Source organism: Engystomops pustulosus, chromosome 3, assembly GCF_040894005.1.
Source record: "Engystomops pustulosus chromosome 3, aEngPut4.maternal, whole genome shotgun sequence".
Lineage (NCBI taxonomy): Eukaryota > Metazoa > Chordata > Amphibia > Anura > Leptodactylidae > Engystomops > Engystomops pustulosus.
Genome location: NC_092413.1, coordinates 68,973,538 through 68,984,914, shown reverse-complemented (window position 1 = coordinate 68,984,914; position 11,377 = coordinate 68,973,538).

Here is an 11,377-nt window from a genome sequence, read left to right as displayed (position 1 = left end):
TCTCCATCTTGTATTACGTGACTTGTGCATGCACACACCTCCCATGCCTACTAAGGTGTTACTTGTGCCTACACGCCTACCTTGTGATTGCTATTTCTTGCGTGGTTCTCCGTTTCCATTTAAACTTGTTCACTACTCTCATACGATATAGTTTGACTACGCTTTGTTCCTCTCTGAAACGAGTTACCAAATACACTTTTAAGTGATGTCACTTTTTTACCTGCACATGGATTACATAACAACCTTTGGATTTTACTCCAGATATATATTTTTATCATTTTACTTGTTCTTATACCACTTCTAATGCCATGTATTATAAGATAAAATTAATTTATGGGGATGTGAGGGAAACAATTTTTAGCTGAACGGACAGTGTCAGTTAGTTAATAGGGCTCTATGGGAACATGACACTAGCTATAATTGTAAAAATGTTTCCTTTACATAAACAATAAACATCATTACATAAACATCATTAAAACTAGAGCTTACTCTGTGTTTGCATAAGTACCCCATGATGAAGGTATATATAAAAAGATTATTATTTATCATTATTATTTAGGCACTTTTAATCTTAAAACCAATATCAATACTTTGTTAAAGGGAACTTGTCACCAGTAATGTCATTTTTAGCTGGTGATAGGTTTCAATATCCTATGGTATGCTGAATTTAAAATGAGTTTTCAACTTTCTGTCAGTACTTTATAAAATTTTATTTCAGTTTCCCTGCCAAAAGAGTGTGGAGAGTGCAGGAGATGAAGCTGCACAAGCTGTGTCTCAGCCTCCTCAATGCAATCCTTCTCTCCTCCACACTAATCTAGCTCCCCTGCCTCTCTCTCTCAGCTCACCACCAAACTCTCTCTTCCTGTCATATGCATTGAGTAGGCAGGGGAGGGAGGAAGGAGCTGGATCAGTGAGGAATAGAGGAATAATGCACTGGAGACTGAGACACAGACTGGTGCAGCAGCTTTCCTCCTCCCCTCTCACTACATGCTGCTGGCAGGGAGACAGGTAATGTGAAATTAAGTTTTCTGAAATTATTCAGAATGCTTACAAAGGCATTTTTTTAAATTAGCATAGCATAGAAAATTGGAACCTGTCACCAGCTAAAAATGACAATCCTGGTAACACGTTCAGCTTTAAGGGACTGCCAAAAGAAAATTTGCTTACCAAGGTTTTAATGTCCTCAGGCAGCACACACAAATAGGTTTATGCCCCCAGGATAATATCAGAAATTAAAGGTTAATAAGAAATGACAAATCAATCAACATTGAAAGACCTAAATAAGGCTGGGCAGTCCACATGACCCCTGTTTTGTAGGAGTAAAATGATCACATGGGTGGGACTGCGGTAATGCCTCCAGCCATGATTAAGGGTTCATTGAGCACCAGAAACGCGTAGGATTTTGTTTCCTCGTTTGCACGATTGAGGGAAAATGCTTGCCATGTTTTATTGGACATAATCTGGAATAAAGGCTCTGCAGAGGAAGACAAGATTTTACCTTGCACTATTGCGGAGTTTTGTTTTTCGTTCTTTTTTTGTGTGAGTACTAAAAATTTTGGTAAGCAAATTTTTGTTTTCTGGTTCGTCCACAGACAGCACACACAAATGGGATTGATAAAGTGGAATATTCATTAGGGATAATGACCGCTCCTTTGAACACTGTTCTGTAAGAGGTTGAATGTGATGATGACCCAGGACATAACTGTTCCCTAAACCTTATGGGGTATGGAGAATGCACTAGGATTTCTGATAGTGATAAGGATATGGCAGCTTGAGCAGCTGGTTAACTGAAGTGGAGAGTGGTGATGTATAGATCAATATACTGAGGCTGGATAAGATTTTGAAAGTAAAATCTCTGTGTAACCAGCAGTGGGTTGTGCTATCTACTGGAACGCGACCAGGGACAGAACCCGTCGCCAGCGTTACACTCTGTACGCCTGACTTGAGTTTTGCCACTCTGACTTCTTTAGGGGCATAGACGAAAACCTCATGCTCACTAATTTAGTTATAATGTTACATTCATACATTAATAAAACACATTAAAACCTTATTTTACATGACTGCCATACATCTTGTTACATGGATATTTCAAATGTTTAAAAGGCAAAAACCTCTGAGCAGCATTTCTCTCATTTCTTTAATGCACCTTCCTCTCAGCCACACAGATCATGGACACCCACACACACTACAAAGGTTGACACTAGTTATAGTCCATGACACAGACAACAGTGACATGTAGTACCTTACAGGTGACTAGGGTCAAAGGAGAAGTTTGAGGAGCAGCACCGCGTATAGAGGAGAAAAACTTGGGTGCAGGTCTTCACAACAGGGTACAGTAGTGGCCCGTACATCCAAAGAAAAAAAAGATACTGAAGCAGCACTCCGTAAACGTGATAAAGTAGATTTATTCCACCTTCATGATGCGACGTTTCGTCCATTCAATCAAGACATTTTCAAGCATAGTGAGGCAACCGCCTACCGCCTTAAATAGCGGTTAGGTAATTGCCAGCACATGTGTACAAAAAGTTACAGCGTATATACACTCACCAGCCACTTTATTAGGTACACCTGTCCAACTGCTTGTTAACACTTAATTTCTAATCAACCAATCACATGCCCGCAACTCTGTGCATTTAGGCATGGTCAAGACAATCTCCTGCAGTTCAAACCGAGCATCAGTATGGGGGAAGAAAGGTGATTTGAGTGCCTTGAACGTGGCATGGTTGTTGGTGCCAGAAGGGCTGGTCTGAGTATTTCAGAAACTGCTGATCTACTGGGATTTTCACGCACAACCATCTCTAGGGTTTACAGAGAATGGTCAGAAAAAGAAAAAACATCCAGTGAGCGGCAGTTCTGTGGGCGGAAATGCCTTGTTGATGTGAGAGGACAGAGGAGAATGGGCAGACTGGTTCGAGCTGATAGAAAGGCAACAGTGACTCAAATCACCACCCATTACAACCAAGGTAGGCAGAAGAGCATCTCTGAACGCACAGTACGTCGAACTTTGAGGCAGATGGGCTACAGCAGCAGAAGACCACACCGGGTGCCACTCCTTTCAGATAAGAACAGGAAACTGAGGCTACAATTTGCACAAGCTCATCGGAATTGGACAGTAGAAGATTGGAAAAACGTTGCCGGGTCTGATGAGTCTCGATTTCTGCTGCGTCATTCAGATGGTAGAGTCAGAATTTGGCGTCAACAACATGAAAGCATGGATCCATCCTGCCTTGTATCAACAGTTCAGGCTGGTGGTGGTGGTGTCATGGTGTGGGGAATATTTTCTAGGCACTCTTTGGGCCCCTTGGTACCAATTGAGCATCGTTGCAACGCCACAGCCTACCTGAGTATTGTTGCTAACCATGTCCCTCCCTTTATGACCACAATGTACCCAACATCTGATGGCTACTTTCAGCAGGATAATGCGCCATGTCATAAAGCTGGAATCATCTCAGACTGGTTTCTTGAACATGACAATGAGTTCACTGTACTCAAATGGCCTCTACAGTCACCAGATCTCAATCCAATAGAGCATCTTTGGGATGTGGTGGAACGGGAGATTCGCATCATGGATGTGCAGCTGACAAATCTGCGGCAACTGTGTGATGCCATCATGTCAATATGGACCAAAATGTCTGAGGAATGCTTCCAGCACCTTGTTGAATCTATGCCACGAAGAATTGAGGCAGTTCTGAAGGCAAAAGGGGGTCCATCCCGTTACTAGCATGGTGTACCTAATAAAGTGGCCAGTGAGTGTATATCCCAATATTGGTTAAAAAATTGGGTACAAATAATAAAGTTATATAAATGAGGTAACCCCGCAATCGGAGTGACCCATAAAAAACAAAAAAAACTATTATTTTTATGGAAGGGTGAACAGTCAAATAAAGCTAAAAATCATAAACAAGAATTGATCACTTTAATTTCCTCCTCCAAGAAAAAGTTAAAGGTTGACCATTATTCTGAGCAAAGAAAACATAATTCTTCTCCAGGTGTCCCAGGGATTCATTCCTAGTATTTAGCCTCTCAGTCTCCATTAAATACCTTTTTTGGCCATGGTTTCCAGCACTAAAAAGAACTAAAATCAGCAAAATAGGGCGGCAGAACATACCTCCTATAACTTCTTCACAAGTGTTAGGTCTGGTCTCAAGTCGACCAGTGCAGTGAGTATATTGGATTAAAGCCGAATTATTAAATAGTTCTTGGAGCTCACAAGCAACATGCAATCAACACAGACTAAAAGTTAGTCTGAGCAAAAAGCACACTTTATTTGAACAGATAGTTGTCTTTTATACACATTAGAATAGGCGTATACCACACGTAGTCTGATCAATGGTATTTACTGAACTAATCTTCCCTGAAAAGATATTAGTTTATTTTTCAGTGTGTTATTACACATTGCACAGGAATATTTTGTCATTCTTAAATATCCCTCCCTTATGTTGACACAGGTGGGTTGCTAGATATGTTTTAAGGTTAAGATTGTATACTAGTAATTTCACTGTTTCATCATACACTTTATGCAAAGACACCTTTGATTACTTTGTAAGTTTGAAGGTCTGTTACCTAATGATGTCTTAAATGCTGACTAAGAATATCTTACTTGAACTATAATTTATAGGGTAACCCTATCAATCTCCCCTTTTGAGAAAAGAAATTAAGCTTCCTTACCTGCTTTAGGTACCTCAGTAGCAAAAGGCTATATACATAGTTTTATTAATCGCTGTATCTATTAATCGTTGAAGAAGTCCTCTGATGCAAGGGATAAAGCAACATCCGTATGTCACAAGTATTGATGTCACAACCGTCAGTGAGATAAACAGACTCTACACCATATGGTTCCACTTTCCCAACTATGACTCAAATCCATTTTGAAAAGGTGTTATCGATACCAGAATTTTGGCAAATTCTTCCGATAATTACATAACACCTTGTAGAGCTTTGGTTATGCTTCTTTTTGGAAAATGCCTGGGGTGGATTCAATTTTGTCTTCCCTCAAGCTTTACTGAAGTGACTGTGGTGAGGAGTACTTGTAATAGACCATCAAATCTCGGCTCCAATGGTTTTCTGGAATGTCTCTCAATCACTACCCAATCTCCTGGTTGGAGTGCATGAGTTCCTTCTCAGTTGTCCGGATCTGGAATGGAATCATAGGCTTGTTTATGTACCATTGTGAGAATCTTTTGGAGGCTCTGAACACACCTGGTGATATTACACACTGCAATTGTAATGTCTGGGAAAATATAAACCTAGGCTTGGTACCGATCCAAATAAAAATCTTAAATGGAGACTTTGCCTTCCTGTTGGGTGTTACCTGAGTATAGGGCCAATGGTAAACACTGGGTCCAAGGGTTTTCCAATCTCATCACTTGCCTTTTGAATTTTTAGTTTAAGTGTACCATTTAGTCTCTCTACCTTTCCACTGGCTTATGGGTGATATGGTGTGTGAAATGCTTATGTGATCCCTAGCATTTACATGACATTTCGCATAACCTCTTCTGTAAATGTGTAGAATGTTTGATTCTATTATTTCTGGTAGGCCAAACCTGCAGAAAACTTCAGAAATCAATTTCTTTTTGGTAGCTTTTGCAATGGCTTCGGGCATCGGGAAAGCTTGTGACCATCCCGAGAAGAGATCAATGCACACACAAGGACATACTCATATGTACCAATTTTTGGCAGCTGTATGAAATAAATCTGCAGTCGTTGAAATGGATAGAGGGGTTTCGGTGTGTGTTATTGTGGGACCTTCGCTACACTACTTAGATTGTGTTATGCACATATTAAGCATGCTTGAGTAAATGCAGTTACAACTGTGGTAAATCCTGTAGCAAACCACTGCTTGTCCACTACTGACCACATACCATTTTTAGACAACTGAGTTGGACCATAAGCAGCTTGAGCCATCGGAGGTTTCAAGGATCTTAGCAAACATATCCGTGGTTCTATCTTCCACAGACTCAATTCTTCCCGAGCTCCAGCTCTTGACCAGACCCTCTTCTCCTCCCCGGTGGTTGGCCAGGTAAGAGCCTGTAAGATACTTAAGTCATCCTGGTTAGACTCAGTACTTACCATAATCTGTTCAGATATTCCCAAGTGTAATAAGTGGGGTTTTCCTTTTACCTGTTCTAATTAGAAATTGTTCCTTGAAAATGCAGAGTCCACACTTGAAAGGCTTATTTAATTAAAAAAGGTATAATAGTTGACAAAATACAAAATAAAAGTCCTCCTCAACGTCCTATTCCGGGATTTACCGATACATACAGTATATGGCTACAAACTGAAGACTACATGACTAACAGACACAAGACTATATAATTAGTCCATCATTAGTTAGTTAGAACCAGACTACTCCTTGACCATACATATATATCTCAACTGTTATCACACTCACACCCACAGATGCTCATGACTCCACCCCTACTCGGATATCTTCCGGCCTTCATGATGACTCATCTCTAGAGATGAGCGAGCACTAAAATGCTCGGGTACTCGTTATTCGAGACGAACTTTTCCCGATGCTCGAGTGCTCGTCTCGAATAACGAGCCCCATTGAAGTCAATGGGAGACTCGAGCATTTTTCAAGGGGACCAAGGCTCTGCACAGGGAAGCTTGGCCAAACACCTGGGAACCTCAGAAAAGGATGGAAACACCACGGAAATGGACAGGAAACAGCAGGGGCAGCATACATGGATGCCTCTGAGGCTGCTTAATCGCACCATTATGCCAAAATTATGGGCAACAGCATGGCCATGACAGAGTGACAGAATGAAGCTAGATAGCATCTAAAACATCCAATAATTGACCCTGACACTATAGGGGACGGCATGCAGAGGCAGCGGCAGCAGCGGCAGGCTAAAGAGTGGCATGGCGACATACCCTAAATGGACTCAGGCTTCAAACCAATGGGTGGCAGAGAGGAACCAAAGGAGGTGAGCAAGAAGCGCTCAAATAATATCGGTACATGATAAAAGTTTGCCAGTATATTTTGTGGATTACACAGCAGGGTGGCGACAAAGTTAATATGGAAGCCATGAAAACAACCCAAAATTCTGCCTGACACAGCTCGTTTGATAAGGGGACCATGTATGGAGGCAGTGAACTAGTAGTAGATTAAAGGTGCTGCAGTTAAAACTATGTTAGTTGGATCTTGGCATGAGGCTGGCGCTCCGCTGCCAGGCGAGCTTTCGCCAATCCAAGCCCCTGTCTCTAGGCTACTCCCCAAACAGCACTTCTAAGAACCTTTTGTATAAGATCAAGTGTAGTAGCGTTCTTATAAGTTTAGGATATGGCGGGTGAGGGGAATGTAAACAGATGCGCAAGAAGCGCTGAAATAATATTGGTAAATGATAAAAGTTTGCCAGTATATTTTGTGGATTACACAGCAGGGTGGCGACAAAGTTAACAAGTTTGTTGTGGAAGCCATGAAAACAACCCAAAATTCTGCCTGACACAGCTCGTTTGATAAGGGGACCATGTATGGAGGCAGTGAACTAGTAGTAGATTAAAGGTGCTGCAGTTAAAACTATGTTAGTTGGATCTTGGCATGGAGCTGGCGCTCCGCTTCCAGGCGAGCTTTCGCCAATCCAAGCCCCTGTCTCTAGGCTTCTCCCCAAACAGCACTTCTAAGAACCTTTTGTATAAGATCAAGTGTAGTAGCGTTCTTATAAGTTTGGGATATGGCGGGTGAGGGGAATGTAAACAGATGTGCAAGAAGCGCTGAAATAATATCGGTAAATGATAAAAGTTTGCCAGTATATTTTGTGGATTACACAGCAGGGTGGCGACAAAGTTAACAAGTTTGATGTGGAATGGCCTGTAATAGCTCTTGGGCGGTGTGCCTTTTATCGCCTAGGCTCAGCAGTTTTAGCACCGCCTGCTGTCGCTTAGCGACGGCACTGCTGCTGTGCCTAGAGCTACCGACTGATGGCGCCATGGCCACGGATGGTAATTCGGAGGAGGAGGAGGTGGAGGAGGGGTGGTAGGAGGAGGAGGTATAGTAGGCCTTTGAGACCTGGACCGAGGTAGGCCCCGCAATCCTCTGCGTCGGCAGTATATGACCAGCCCCAGGGTCAGACTCGGTCCCAGCCTGCAACAAATTAAGTGTAGTAGCGTTCTTATAAGTTTGGGATATGGCGGGTGAGGGGAATGTAAACAGATGCGCAAGAAGCGCTGAAATAATATCCGTAAATGGTAAAAGTTTGCCAGTATATTTTGTGGATAACACAGCAGGGTGGCGACAAAGTTAACAACTTTGATGTGGAATCCATGAAAACAACCCAAATTTCTGTCTGACACACCTCGTTTGATAAGGGGACGATGTATGGAGGCAGCTATATGGACGACTTTTGGAGGTAGCAATGGAGAAAACGTGTGGAGGCTGCTATGGAGACAATTTAATTTGGATAGTGCCTGTATGTGGCAGTCCAAAAAAGTTTTCAAACCTGAGGAGCAGGTAGGTGGCCCTCCAGAAAAATGAAATAGATTGAGTGCCTGTATGAGGCAGTCCAAAAAAGTTTTCAAACCAGAGGAGCAAGTAGGTGGCCCTCCAGAAAAATGAAATAGATTGAGTGCCTGTATGTGGCAGTCCAAAAAAGTTTTCAAACCAGAGGAGCAGGTAGGTGGCCCTCCAGAAAAATGAAATAGATTGAGTGCCTGTATGTGGCACTCCCAAAAATTGTTTAAAACAGAGGACCGGGTAGGTGGCCCTCCAGAAAATTTAAATGCATAAAGTACTATAGCTAGAGCCAGTGGGCCCTGTCAAAAAATAGCCAGTTTCCTCTGCTTTAGTGTACAAAAAGGAGGAGAAGGAGGAAAATGAGGAGGAGGAGGAGTGGATAAATTATTCAGGTTGAGCTTCCTTCACCTGGTGGAGATTGGAAATTATGAGAAATCCAGGCTTTATTCATCTTAATAAGCGTCAGCCTGTCAGCGCTGTCAGTCGACAGGCGTGTACGCTTATCGGTGATGATGCCACCAGCTGCACTGAAAACCCGCTCGGACAACACGCTAGTGGCAGGGCAGGCAAGAACCTCCAAGGCGTACAGCGCCAGTTCGTGCCACATGTCCAGCTTTGAAACCCAGTAGTTGTAGGGAGCTGTGTGATCATTTAGGACGATGGTATGGTCAGCTACGTACTCCCTCACCATCTTTCTGTAAAGATCAGCCCTACTCTGCTGAGACTGGGGACAGGTGACAGTGTCTTGCTGGGGTGACATAAAGCTGGCAAAAGCCTTGTAAAGCGTACCCTTGCCAGTGCTGGACAAGCTGCCTGCTCGCCTACTCTCCCTCACTACTTGTCCCGCAGAACTTGTCACGGGATAGGCAGCCTAGCATGAAATCTGCCATATGCGCCAGAGTACCAACGCGTAAGAATTCACTCCCCTCACTGGCCTGACTGTCCATTTCCTCCTCCTCCAACTCCTCCAACTCCTCTTCTTCTGCCCATACACGCTGAACAGTGAAGGACTCAACAATGGTCCCTCTTGTGTCTCGCCAACATTCTCCTCCTCTTCCTCTTCCTCCTCATCCTCCTCCACCTCCACCTCCTCCGATATGCGCTGAGAAACACACCTAAGGGTGCTTTGGCTATCAACAAGGGAATCTTCTTCCCCCGTCTCTTGTGACGAGCGCAAAGCTTCCGACTTCATGCTGATCAGAGAGTTTTTCAACAGGCCAAGCAGCGGGATGGTGAGGCTGATGATGGCGGCATCGCCACTGACCATCTGTGTTGACTCCTCAAAGTTACTCAGCACCTGACAGATATCAGACATCCACGTCCACTCCTCATTGTAGACTTGAGGAAGCTGACTGACCTGACTACCAGTTCTGGTGGAAGTTGACATCTGGCAGTCTACAATCGCTCTGCGCTGCTGGTAAACTCTGGATAACATGGTTAATGTTGAATTCCACCTCGTGGGCACGTCGCACAACAGTCGGTGAGCGGGCAGTTGGAGGTGGCGCTGGGCTGCCCTGAGAGTGGCAGCATCTGTGCTGGACTTCCTGAAATGCGCACAGATGCTGCGCACCTTCGTGAGCAAATCAGACAGATTGGGGTATGTCTTGAGGAAACGCTGAACTATCAGATTTAACACATGGGCCAGGCATGGCACATGTGTCAGTCTGCCGAGTTGCAGAGCCGCCACCAGGTTACGGCCGTTGTCACACACAACCATGCCTGGCTTCAGGTTCAGCGGTGCCAGCCACAGATCAGTCTGCGCCGTGATGCCCTGTAATAGCTCTTGGGCGGTGTGCCTTTTATCGCCTAGGCTCAGCAGTTTGAGCACCGCCTGCTGTCGCTTAGCGACGGCACTGCTGCTGTGCCTAGAGCTACCGACTGATGGCGCCATGCCCACGGATGGTAGTTCGGAGGAGGAGGTGGAGGAGGGGTGGGAGGAGTAGGAGGCATAGTAGGCCTGAAAGACCTGGACCGAGGTAGGCCCCGCAATCCTCGGCGTCGGCAGTATATGACCAGCCGCAGGGTCAGACTCGGTCCCAGCCTCCACCAAGTTAACCCAATGTGCCGTCAGCGATATATAGTGGCCCTGCCCGGCAGCACTCGTCCACGTGTCTGTGGTCAGGTGGACCTTGTCAGAAACGGCGTTGGTCAGGGCACGGATGATGTTGTCTGACACGTGCTGGTGCAGGGCTGGGACGGCACATCGGGAAAAGTAGTGGCGGCTGGGGACCGAATACCGAGGGGCGGCCGCCGCCATGAGGTTGCGAAAGGCCTCGGTCTCTACTAGCCTATAGGGCAGCATCTCCAGGCTAAGCAATCTGGAGATGTGGACATTAAGGGCTTGGGCGTGTGGGTGGGTTGCACTATATTTCCGTTTCCGCTCCAGCGTCTGGGGTATGGAGAGCTGAACGCTGGTGGATGCTGTGGAGGATCGTGGAGGCGACGATGGGGTTTTTGTGCCAGGGTCCTGGGCAGGGAGCTGACTATCAGCTGACACAGGGGAAGGAGCAGTGGTGTGCACGGCCGGAGGTGAACGGGCTTGGTGCCACTGAGTGGGGTGTTTAGCATTCATATGCCTGAACATACTGGTGGTAGTTAAGCTAGTAGTGGTGGAAACCCTGCTGATCCTGGTTTGGCAAAGGTTGCACACCACAGTCCGTCGGTCATCCGGTGTTTCCTTAAAGAACCTCCAGACTTCTGAAAATCTAGCCCTCGCCGCGGGAGCCCTCGCCACGGGAGCTTCACTACGTGACACATTTGGCGCTGATGCACCTGCTCTGGCCCTGCCTCTCCATCTGGCCCCACCACTGCCTCTTCCAACCTGTTCTGGTCGAGGACTCTCCTCCGTCTCAGAAGCACTGTGTTCACCCGGCCTCTCAACCCAGCTTGGGTCTGTCACCTCATCATCCTCCGATCCCTCAG